Source organism: Magallana gigas, chromosome 6 (genome assembly GCF_963853765.1).
Source record: "Magallana gigas chromosome 6, xbMagGiga1.1, whole genome shotgun sequence".
NCBI classification, from domain to species: Eukaryota; Metazoa; Mollusca; class Bivalvia; order Ostreida; family Ostreidae; genus Magallana; species Magallana gigas.
The window spans coordinates 12,053,931-12,066,543 of NC_088858.1; the positions used below are offsets into that span (position 1 = coordinate 12,053,931).

Genomic DNA, 12,613 nt, shown 5'->3' on the forward strand with positions numbered 1-12,613 from the left:
CTATAAAATTCTAACATCCGGTGATGTTAATACATTCGAGGTGTTTTTCCGAGCTTGCCGGAAAGGCCCGAGAAGTTGCGATTGAACCTAACTATGAAAAAAAAGTTTGTTATTGAACCATTTTTAGTGAGTAATTAGTAATAATAATCCATTTAATGAGATTATGCATCATATCAAATAATAATGGAGCTTTGAATGAAATTACGACTTCAGATAGAACCACGTGTAGTTTTCCTCGTGTCGATTCATTGCGACATGCAGAAGTATTATTGGGCTGGATATATTGATAGATATATGGGCAAAACAAAGGCGAATGGCAACTTTCATTAAGTAACGCAAAATGAAAAAGTCCAGTTTCAATTAGACGGGAAAACGGTAAGATAAAAATAACGATCATATTATTTGTTTAAATAACATATTTCCACAATTATTTTTCCTTGTTCATTTTAAAGTCTATTGACATGTACCTCTAGTGCATTTTTGAAATTAATCCGCACCAAAATATTCGGTCAGAAGTGATAGAGGGCGCTTGATTCGATACTGGGAAACGTATTCGAAACTAGGAAAATGGAGGGGGTGTTGAAATTACTATCTCCGTAATTCATCCTTTATATTTTCCAGTTTGATACTACAGTGTAGAAGAACAAAGAAACGTGATTTAAACAAAAAATAAAAACATTTGGAATTCCCGATAATAATACTCGAATGCACGACGAAACCTCATACTGAATCGTTACCGGTAAAACGACAGTACAATCTTAGCTTGATAACACTCAACTTGCTAAATCATATAACAAAACAATTATTGGTGGGGTTTTTTAGGTAAAAAACAGCAATAATTGTATAATAAATATCCTTAAATATCAAAGATAGATATTATTATAACTACATTAATATACATATTCCATCGAAGAATCTGTCGCTTAGAAATGAACAGCAGCAAATTATTGTTATTAATATGAAAATGTATTTTTTTACATTGATTTACAACATCTTAGCAAAATGTCTATATTGTCAATTTCAAAAAATTATTATCTAGGCGTAATTGATATTTTAAAATCAATATTAAATATGTGATAAAAAATATTCTTTCAAGCTCTTTGATAATTTTTACCAAGAAAAAAAAATAGGAAATATACGATACATATCTTACACTTTACAGCATTAAAAAGGATGTGTTGATGAAATTTGCGTTTATATATATTATTATTATTCTTTCAAGTTAATCTGTTTGGTTTAAACGCAGTTTATAATTCGTTCAATGTGCGTATATTTTGCGCGTACTGTTTGCCGTAGAATTCACGTCAGCAGTCTTCTTTAGAATTAAAACATTTAGTACATTAAAATAAACAGGGCCTTATTTGGAGGGTAACAGTTGAAACACCCTTCGAAAATCACTGTCAACCTCCGCTTCGCATCGGTTGACAATGGTTTTCTCGGGGGTGTCAATTTCAGTTGTTACCCTCCCAAACAGGCACTATTGGTATATAATTGAGTGTGCATTTGTTGAATTATTACGAATTACCGGTGAGCTGGAACAATGTTAACCTAATGAAAAATACTTACAGAGAAACTATTACTTGAACTTTTAATTTGAGGAATGAATCGATGAAGACCTTATCTTCAGTTTTTACTGTTTTACAGCATTTGATACAATTTTCGGTTTTAATAGACATTTTTAAATCTACATTTTAGTACTATGAACAGAATTTTTAGAGTATTTCACAATGAAATGTTTTCACGGTTGTAAGAACACTAGTTATGTAGTTCGAATGACATTATTACTATCATGAAATGTGAAGAGTTTTCCAATATTGCATTCTTAGAAACAGAATATTCACAATAGCCTTACATATAAAAAGACTTATTTGTTGAGTGTAGTATTTTTAAGCCAGTAAATTGCACGATGTTATAGAGAAAAAACAATTTGAAAACAAAATAAGGAATATAATCCTTAGCGGTATTTTTTAATTCTCTGTAATTTAATATCTAACTGCGCAAATTCATACTTTTCTTTATTAATGTAGGAAGATATTTTGAATTATTATACCTGTAATAATCTTGATATCAAAATAATTTTCCCGAACCATGATGATGTTTCATTTAATGAAAATAGATATTTTTTTAGTTTATATAAGAATGCATGAACTTATTTGCAATGTGTGTGGAGCATAAGGCTCTAAGGTCATGAGTGTTAAGCCATTAATCCCTAGGTCGCTGGTTCGAGTCCCAAGTCATTTAATCTACATTGTCTCAGTCAACTCAGCTGTAGTTGGGTAACAGCTTACGCTTAATATTGTGACGACCCGCGCTTGAAAATTGAGTCAAAAACGTTAACGTCAATGGACATGTTGGAGCACTGGGCCGTCATTAAATTTTGTTTGCAAGCAAGAAACATCTCCGATGGAGACAAAAAGATTCTTAGATGCTGCTGGAGATGACACACATGTGTCTAGGACAATGGTTTTACAAATAGAACCAGAGGTTTAATTATGGAAGGACTGATATTTAGAGTTCTGGTTATATGGGGTGGATATAGCTCGGATCTTGCACCCATCATGGATTTCGTTTAGTTTCCTTATCTAAATTAGAAAATGCGTGGACTGAGATTTTTTGACTTACAATGATCTACAATATGCCACAAAAGACATAGTACAAAACTTGACAAATAATGGCATGAAGGTGCATTATATTAGTGGGTTAAATGACATGAAAAGTGTGTGTAACTGAAAGGTCATTACTTTACAAAAAGAGAGGTTTTTCTTTCAGTTTGACGTCACCTGACGTCGTGGAAATATGAAATGGTGCTCCGTAAATCTAATTCATACAAAGTAAAAATCGCTGTATATTTTGAGAAAATCATCAAAATCGTATGATATTTTGCATACTTATTTTCAATTATTAGTCATCTAATAAAACATAAGACATCCTACAAAGTACACAGCGATTTTTCTGTAAAACACTGGGTCCGTGAACTTTTCTAACAACCCTGGCCTCGTACTTCCTAACTTAATAAACAATAAAATTAAGTATAACTTTATAAATGTTTTCTTTCCAAAAACTTATCTAACAGTGTAGCGCAATGGGTTAAGGCGTTCACCACCAATTAATCTATATGTCATGAGTACGAATCCAACTACCTTTCCAGAAATTTTTAAAAAGATATATTTTTGGTCAAATAATGTAAAATTTAAAACTCAAAACCAGTGAAAGTATTTTGATAATAATGTATTTTCATTCATATTAAAGGGGCATGGTCACGATTTTGGTCAAAAACTATTTTTATGTTTTAAGTATTTACAATGCTTTTGAAATGCATTTCTAATGATCAAATAAAATTTGATTGTCATTCATAGAGTTATAAGCAAGATACGGGGCTCACAGTTCGCTGTTTTTGTTTACATAGATTCAATATACCTACAAAAAATCTTTCCCCGGCTTATTTGTCTATTATTTTATTAATTCTAAGCAAAGATAAGCAATTCCTAACGTTTAACACATTCGTTTTAGGTTTTAAACTGGAATGTTTACTTCAGCGTACAAAATGTAAACAAACGCTTTGTTTACATAGCGAAGAAATTCAAGCTCTGTTACTTGCTTATAACTCAACAAATCACAATCAAATTTCGGTTGCCTATTAAAATGCCTTTCTGAAGCATTGTAAATATTAAAACTAGAAAAATAATTTTTGACGAAAATCGTGACCATGCCCCTTTAATATCGACAGAAGTCCCATACGGAATGAGAGTACCAATGCACCGGATGTTGACATCAGAGAAGTGTGTTAATACAAGATTGAGCCGCGCAGAAAAAGGTATGGCTAAGGTGATTGGCTGAATTAATTGCTGAAATAATGATTATTTCAAAGTAAATTTATCACTGTTTAAAATGAATGATGGATTGAAGAAGTACTGCAAAAAGTGAAGAAATAAGAGGGGTTGAAATAGGGGATGGGTGTCAATTTTGGGACTTGGATTCATTTGCTGCGGATCGCTGTAAGTTGTAAACAAGCTCAATTTTGACCTATAAACGCCACGGGACCCTATGCATTTCTATTGATTTTGTGTTAGTGCTTGGAATGAACTTTCAAATGTGACCAAGGATATGTCTGTAAGTATAATAGCAAACTAGCCAGGTGGGTTTAGGTTAACATTGAGCCCTATGGGAAATGAATTGGTACTCTTTTCCCTATACCGACTTAACGTGCGATTAACTGGTGCCCCATCCAGACTGGTGGCCCATCCAGAGGGAAGCAATGCACCTCATAGCTCGGAGAAGGATTCAACTTTTTAACTTTAAATCAATTGCATTTGATGAAGTTGTATTAGGGTTAATATTGCCTACTTTTTATCTTTAATTTTATGATACTTTTTGCTTTTTTCGTTAGTCTTTTTCACTGGAATAGGCATGCTCGACTCCACAGTAGGGGATTCTGGAAATACTGCACTACGATAGATAAACTGTACCATTTGAATTTTGTTTTATCGTCTTCACATGAAGTTTTGTGTTTTATTGTAAATTTCAAAAAGTAACAATAGCTCAGGTCTTAAAATGCAAAGTTATTTTCAATATTATAATAAAAAGCTATCTTTATCTTAAATTCCTTCAAGCTCGGAAAACAACTTCGGATATGTTTTCCGAGCTTGTCGGAAAGTCCCGAGAAGATACGATTGCTTCAAAAAGGAACCGATGGTTCTTGAAAATTTTCACCTCGAAATTGAAATTACAGTATATACATAATGATTAAGGCACAGTCAATGAGCTATGCCATTGCCGATGTGAAGCCCACTCTGGGTTAACAATTCTCAATATTGAGACCCCACTCCAGCACAGTTCCAGTACACCACTTTGCCTTCTTATTGTTAATTAATCGATTCAGAAATTTAAACCAATGTTTTAGAAATCTGCTTCTGTGTTTGTGATGGCTACAGCGCTAGCTCACCAATCTTTTTAAAAGATAAGCTTGTGAATTAACTAAATTGGTAAAGGGTGTAATTTTCCACAGATTTCAGTAAAAAGAATAAATGAATCTGCTCCATTGAATCATACTACAGGTACCTCGTACTGTAAACTGTCTTGAGGTATTGCTCCCGTCACTTTTTGTTGATTTTCCATTATAATAATAATTCCTGTCAACGAAGTACAATTCAATTGGATAAAAGGAGGACAAAATCCAAGATATCTTCATTGAAACATCATCTGTATACCCGAGGAATTTCACAAGAACAAAATCAAACATCATATGGAGATTCAAAATAGGAAATGTTTACATCTTTTCTCCATTCGGAAGTACTCGGGACACCTCGCATAATTTTTTAACTTTATCATTTGGGGTACTTAATATTGTTTGCAATGCAAAAATCCGTAGAATGTTTTAGTTGTGTATGTGTATTGAAACCTGAAGCGGTAGAGGTTTCAGGGCAGATAATCTGGCTTTTTTTTCTTTCTTGTGAATTGATATATAATAGTTTAGGCACAGAGGTATTTATTATTATCGAGATATTCCGCCAAAACCGGTGGAAGCAGATACATACTTTCGACAGATTTAGAGTACAGTTTACGTGTGATTTGCGTGAATCAAAGACTCGCACAAAATCATGATAATGAAAAAATACGACGCTCCTGCAACTAAAAAATGTAAAATATAAACATAAATAATTGTTTTTACTTCAAGCTTTACCGACACCTGCGACATTATAATTATCCATGATATTATACATGTAAGTAAGTGATAGCCGTACATGTGTAACTAATGTGTTCTTTTCATTAATGAGGTCTTGTTTCACGCGTCCGTATCCAAGCCTATTTTACATGGACATGTCTTTTAAGAATTTTAAATGGAAAACAACACGAGCGCAAACACCTAAAAATTTTATCATTGAATCATGATCTCATTTACACGCATAGACATTTTTTCTCGTAATGAAAAATATGTACCCCCTATCTGATAAGTTAGCCTGGGGAAGGGTTGGGGGTGGTGAGGAAAATGACGTCAGGTGTTTGTGGTTACAATGTCTTCCGTAGCAAAGCTAGCTTGTCCTGCTTAGCGCCATGGCCGATCTTGTTTCAACTTGCACCCAAGTGCCATCTAGTATCCCAGAGTTGATTCAGAGCAAATTTTATTTATGGCAAAATAAATTAAACAAGTTTATTTTTTATAGAACTGGTATTCTTTTTTTTCAAATGACACTTTTTGTACGGTCTTTACTCTGGTTTCGTGTTTCCTCAAAGGGAAATTTGATTAGTCCATACTTATGGTTGAATAATATACATGCAGTCTATCTAAAATGAAATCAATTCATAGAGGTAGTTTTGCGAAAACTTGGTAACTTTGAAAACTTAATCCGAACGGTCTATAAGACGTGTAGTAATTCTATATCCTGAGCATGGACTTTTCCATCAATTATTCAAACGAAACGTTTACTTCTGGTTTCAAACGATGCTTGAATTCGATATGAAATTATCACTTTATACCAAAGACTACCAAATAGAAATTGGAGAGGCGCTCAATTATTCAAGAGGTGCTTCAAATAATATTTGCATTCTTTTTATTTATCGGGCGTCATGGTTGTTGTTTGGAAATACTTTTTTTCTGTGTCTTTTACTAAATGACAAATGTCGGTCATTTCATCATGTCTAATTGATTGGAGCATAAAAGTGGGTCTAAATTAATTCTGAGAATCGAACACTTCCGTGGAGTCGACTGAGCGGCTAGATTTAATGTACCATAACTAGGCGAAACATAACCCTCCTAAACCGTGTGTAATATATCTTCAGATTATTTAAGATAGTCGATATTGAACTAAGAGAACAAGCGCTTTAGATTTCGGATAAACAAGAATAGCCTCTTGTCTTGGTCATTAATATTTCATCAAAAATTGATATTCCGTAGCCATTGTCAGCGAGTCTTGCCAGATAATACTTAAAGTGAGCCTTATTAATGGCAGTTTGTTTAAAACAGAATAAGCGAGTTGAGAGGACCATTTTTTTTTGGTCTGGGATCAAATTTTTGCAACATTAAATTATTTTGGTTTACCAAGTAACCTCTTTCATTTGACCTAGAAACATGCAATACTTTAAAAAACATTATTTCATTTCTTTTTTAATCAATATACTAACATCACAAAATTGAAAGACATATTTATGTTACTTTATCAATATAGCTTTAGGTATAAGTTTCATAACATATTTATATATGTCAAAGATCACAAATGTACCTATAGAATATCAAATGCATTGCGCGTGAAAATTTTTTTTAAATAAATAATTAAATTCTAAATGTCAAAGTTCTATAGAAGCATTACTTACGATACAAAACGAAATGATCATACAGAGTTCAATATGCTTGTACATGAATTTTCATTTTAAAAATACATTTTTTCAATATATATTGAAAAAATATATAATATCTAAAATTGGATTTGTCAAGATATTAAATAAGAAATTACATCCTCCAACTGAAGCATATATTAATGTACATGTATCGTGTTGTATCAGCTGCATACTGTGATTGTATCAATATTCGAATGCATCAAATTTCGCGAGGTTAGTTACATGTAATTACAGGTTTTCTTGAGAACATGTCAATTCGTTGACAATATATTGACAAGCAGGATTTTTGTCCTGTGAATATCGCGCGACGTTTCATTCTGTGAATCATCTCAACAACGAAATCCACGAATATTAATATTCAACGAATAAATGATGAAACCAGAGCCCCAAGGGTCTGTGACAAATACATGTCAAAAATAAACTTTCTTCTTAACCAGCGGCGTTTCACTGAAAGAGACGTATTCTCGAGAGGACATAAAATAACAATTGCTAGTAGTTATCTATATAGATAAATCAATACTTATAAACTGTGTAGGATTGCAACTGGATTTTTTTCGCCATATATCAATATGTATTTATCGGATACGATAAAGACACTGCTTAGTAATTTCCCATTTTATCTTGTAACGCAATATAAAAAAAGAAATAAACCTTCTTTATGTCATCGATAAGTTATATTCACCTGTTTAATAATATTTTCCCGTTTTGTTTACTACCTTTTTTTTAAAAATATTATACAACACATATTTCTTTTACTTGTTGTTTGTGCTTTTTAACTTTGCATAAAAAACCCTGTCATTATTTGCCTTTGTTAAATTACTTTCATTAAAATGTTTAATTTTTTAAAGTGTAGTACTAGGGGCTGTATGAACCTCAGATATCGGCCTGAGTAGCTCAGTGGTAGAGCTAGTGACTAGAGTTGCAGGTATCCCGGGTTCGATTCCCGGTCCAGCCATATATTTTCAATAAATTTATATGCTAATTTCTTATTACAAAGATAAAAGAAGTTTGCCATTGTGTACGTGTATCTCCTTGTTAAAGAAAATTGTTAAAGAAAAGTTTTTAGAAAGACGCACTGTGCAAAAGTCTGAAAACAGCATTCAACGATGCTAAAAACGCTTCTATGTCTCAAAGGATTGAATGCACACATACTAATAAAACACTATTGTTCTATAAGTTTTTGGGTTTAACGTTAGTTTTTTCATCTTTTTCTTCACTCAACGCAGTCATCAGTGATTCGTTCAATGGCCGACCCTGTTTTAATTGATCGTCTTTATCCTTCTCAACCGGAACGTTCAAAGTTCTTGGTAGATCTGCTAAACTTCTCTGTAGTCTGCTTTCCTGTCGAACAATTGAACATTTCAGTGGAGACCACAGCTGTTTGATGTGAACAAGCCCTGTTCACGCTATAACTCCACTGTGTTGGAATTCCTGTCAGATGATGTAGGTTCTTATTGGGTGCACATTGTTCTTACATCATGGTCGATTTAGGGCATCGTGTGTTTCAAGCTTTGGCTAACGCTAAATTTAATGGCAATGCATTGCAATGCATTACGTGATTCCAAAGTAATGTTAGTAATGTGTAATGCCACAAATTTAGCAAGTGATGGTAATGTAATGCATTACTTTCCAAAATCTAGTGTAATGCTGGCAATGCAAAGCATCATTTTACATTACTATCCTTATTTTTGCATATTCATCTTTTAAATTGTGATGAATTGAAGCTTTACTGTTTTTAAATATATTACTGACTTTTCACAAAGTAATGGTAATGCATTGCTTTGCTACTGTAATGGTAATGTAATGCATTACTTCAGGAAAATTAAGTAATGGTATTTTAATGCCTAGATTCATAAAGTAATGGTAATGAAATGCATTACTTTTCAATGCAATTCACCCCAAGCCAGGTGTGGTGGTATATCATTGGTACACTAGTTTTAGCCCCCTTTCTCCTCCAATTTTTTTTCAAGATATATTCTCGGTAATTACAATTTAAAACGTGTAAAATTATACAAGGGTTTCTCAAACAATCATATGAGCTGTTGAATCGTCGATTATATAAAGTGTACCCTCTCGATAAAAAAAAGACATAGTATTTCATTTGAGAAACCTGGTACACATGTCTAGCAATTAAAATAACAAGGTTCGTTTCAGATTAAGAGTTTGTGGGGAGAGAGAAAAAATCGGTTATTAGTAATAAAACCCAGAATGCTTCAGAAGCTGTAATAATGATTATGATATGTCTTAGATCTAAGGGAAACTGGTTTCCGCAAAGCACAACTGCAAAATGTCTTACCCCCAGGGGAAGCCTAAATCACTCGTGCAGTTAATATAAAGGGGCCAAGTAGCGTTAAAATTAGTCGTTTTCTTCCGATCTATAATGCTTGTTTGTTTTTTATTGTCACTGTAGAAGCGGTTTTTCTTGAGATACCCTCCCTTCCCTTGCATAACCGATTTATTGCAAGCATTAAAAGTTTCAAATGCTACCTTCGTTTGTCGGTCAGACTTCGTATTGGTATTTCGCGAGTATTTGCAAGACTTTGAGTTCTAAACTCTTTACAGGCGTATAGTTCATACTCTATAAAAATAAGACTTTGATCCGTGAAGCAATGATATAAATGATAATCACAATTTGATGGAAAACGGAATGTGTTTTATCCGTAACGTCAATTAAAGCAAGCTTTCTTTGCACAGACATCCTATCATGATGAAGGAAAGCATGGCGTTGGTTTGATCTTTTTGTTTAATTACCTAATGTCAAAGAAAGCTTCAGACTGATCAAATCTTGCCAATGTTCTTGTTCCTTTCCGGCTGTGTGCACCAATTTCTTCAGGCCAGTCATTTTCCAACGATTCAGGAATTCCGAAATCACTTGAGATGTCTTTCTATGGTCTTGAATCAAACGTCTATATACTGTCCTTGTCAGCGCTGGAGTCATTAACGGGAAAACAACACGTTTAGAGCTATTAGAGAAACAACGTCTTTTGAAAATTGTCGATAAAGAGATAATAACTTATAAACGACCGTAAATTATTTCCTTTGGGAAATATTCTTCAAAAGATGCTATGAAAGAAGTGTGATGTCTCAGAATTCAAGACGTCTTTATTATAATCACAGGCTCTGCATCAAAACGACAGTTAATAAGATGTTAAATATTCTCAGTTTGGGTTGAATGAGATGGATCTATTGGGTTGCTTCAGCTTCTATTAATATATTTTTCTTTCTACTCATTAGGTTCAACAACGAATAGCATTAACGATGAGTAATAACCATACATTGCAAAGACTCCAAGCTGCAAACATAGAAGCCATCAGAATATCAGGTTTCTAAATCGCTACCGTTATTTCTTGTTACAATTTTTCTTTGAATTAGAAATTCATAAAAGAAAGAAAAAAAAGAACTTAGAAAAAGAAACTGCGCTTCAAGATTTATCGATTTGGGTTTTTTTAGGGGTTTTTTTTCGCTCAGCTTCATTTTTTACACGAATGTATGAGTGTATAGAGCCATTTTTACAAGGTTATACAATATAAACATTAAAAGGCGCTATGCAATGATATAACAAATTCTTTTCACAAATGTCCCCAGTCAAGAATATAAGTGAAAAATACTACATGCATTAAGACGTTTTAACATTCAACTAAACCACTATTTTTCGTATATATTTTATTTTATCATTAGCAACGTGAAATTCAACAATTACTTGTATTTTTGCTTTCAGATTTTCAAACAATTACATGTATATAACTTACCATCCAAATCGTTAAAAAATTAAATACAATGTATTTTACAGCCACCCTAACATCAATATTTTTGGAACCCCCGCAAACGAAGTTGGGATAGGGTATATAGGAATAACCTTGTCCGTCTGTCTGTTCGTCCGTCTGTGCAATCGTACCGGTCTATATCTTTCTCATGGAGAAACATTGGACGTTCCTACTTCACATAAAGATTGATTATGACCTGCTAGTGTGGCATGAACTTGACCCAGGTTCTTTGCGCAGGCTCAAGGTCACTGGAAGGAAAAGTGGAATAATTGTGTCCGTTCTATACCTTTCTTATGGAGAAAATTTGGACGTTCCTTCTTCACATAAAGATTGCTTATGATCTGAGGGTGTGGCGTTAACTTGACCCAGATTCATTTGTGCAATTTCAAGATCATTGTTGAAAAATGCATAACTCCTGTTTAGGCCATATCTTGTAATGGTAAATGATTAAAAGCTAAAATTTGAAAGATTGTTTTTGACCTGTAAATATTTTATGATCGTGAGCTTTGGTCATTTTTTCAAGTTCAAGGTCACTAAGAAAAATGGTAAATCCATTAATTTCGAATGGAGAAATATTTGAGTTACTATATTTTCTTAGCGGGGTATCATTTGTGATCTTGCTCACAGTACCTCTAGTTTTTTAATAAAGACGGTGTTTATCGCCTTGTCAAGTCTTCTACTGCTAAAACAAATCATATTATCGCGCTATCACAACTTTAAACAACTTGCCGTCGCAATAACACAACTTCCCACAACACGCTATCGCGCAAATACAACACGCTGTCGCACTATCACGATTTCGATGTGTTAGCACGACAACATGTTGTGCAAATGATTGTTGTTTTGCGTGTTGGTGCGACGGCGTGTCGTGTGATAGCTTTAGCTTACAAGCGAGATTAGTGAAACTGCGTTAGCGAGAATGCGTGTTGTGTGACGACGCTATAGCGATTTGTGATTGATGTTACGCGTCTATTGCGAAGTTGTGTTGATGGCGCGTTGTATACAGTTGTTTTAAGTTAAGGGCGTGTTGTTTTAAGTTTTGTTAGTGCGACGTAATTTTGTTAAAATTGTGCTAATGCGACAACGCTTAAGTAAATTTTTAAAAGCATGACCGTGTGTTTTGTGACATAATGACCAGGTGTATTTTATCTTAAATTGGCCCTATCCAGACACCATACTCCAGTTTAGGAAAATCTACATTTTGGCAAATGTATCTTAAACAGTCATCAACAGACCTGTCACAATTAGGCACATATCTCCAGGTGAGGGGAGGGAGGCCTGCCCCCCCCCCCCCAGCTTTTTTTTCGCATCAAAGATTTTTCATGAATTTACATTTAGAAAATGAGAGCTGGCCCCCTCACTTTGTGGAAGCATATAAAAAGTTGATATGAAAATAAAGAAATAAACAGTGAAATTGAAGTTAAATTTTAACACCCCCCCCCCCCCGGGCTACTACACGGATTAGGGTTTTTCATGTTTGCGGAAATGTCTATTTTTTTTTCTTGCCAAGATTTTTT

The 12,613-nt window shown here is 33.7% G+C and overlaps 1 long non-coding RNA gene across 1 annotated transcript; it reads left to right on the forward strand.

Moving 5' to 3' along the window:
- The first annotated feature begins 3,787 nt into the window (after positions 1-3,787).
- LOC136276555 (uncharacterized) lies at positions 3,788-12,340 on the forward strand. Its single transcript, XR_010715062.1, has 3 exons — positions 3,788-4,110; positions 10,567-10,654; positions 11,123-12,340. It is a non-coding gene; the product is annotated as an uncharacterized lncRNA (long non-coding RNA).
- Positions 12,341-12,613: the final 273 nt, after the last annotated feature.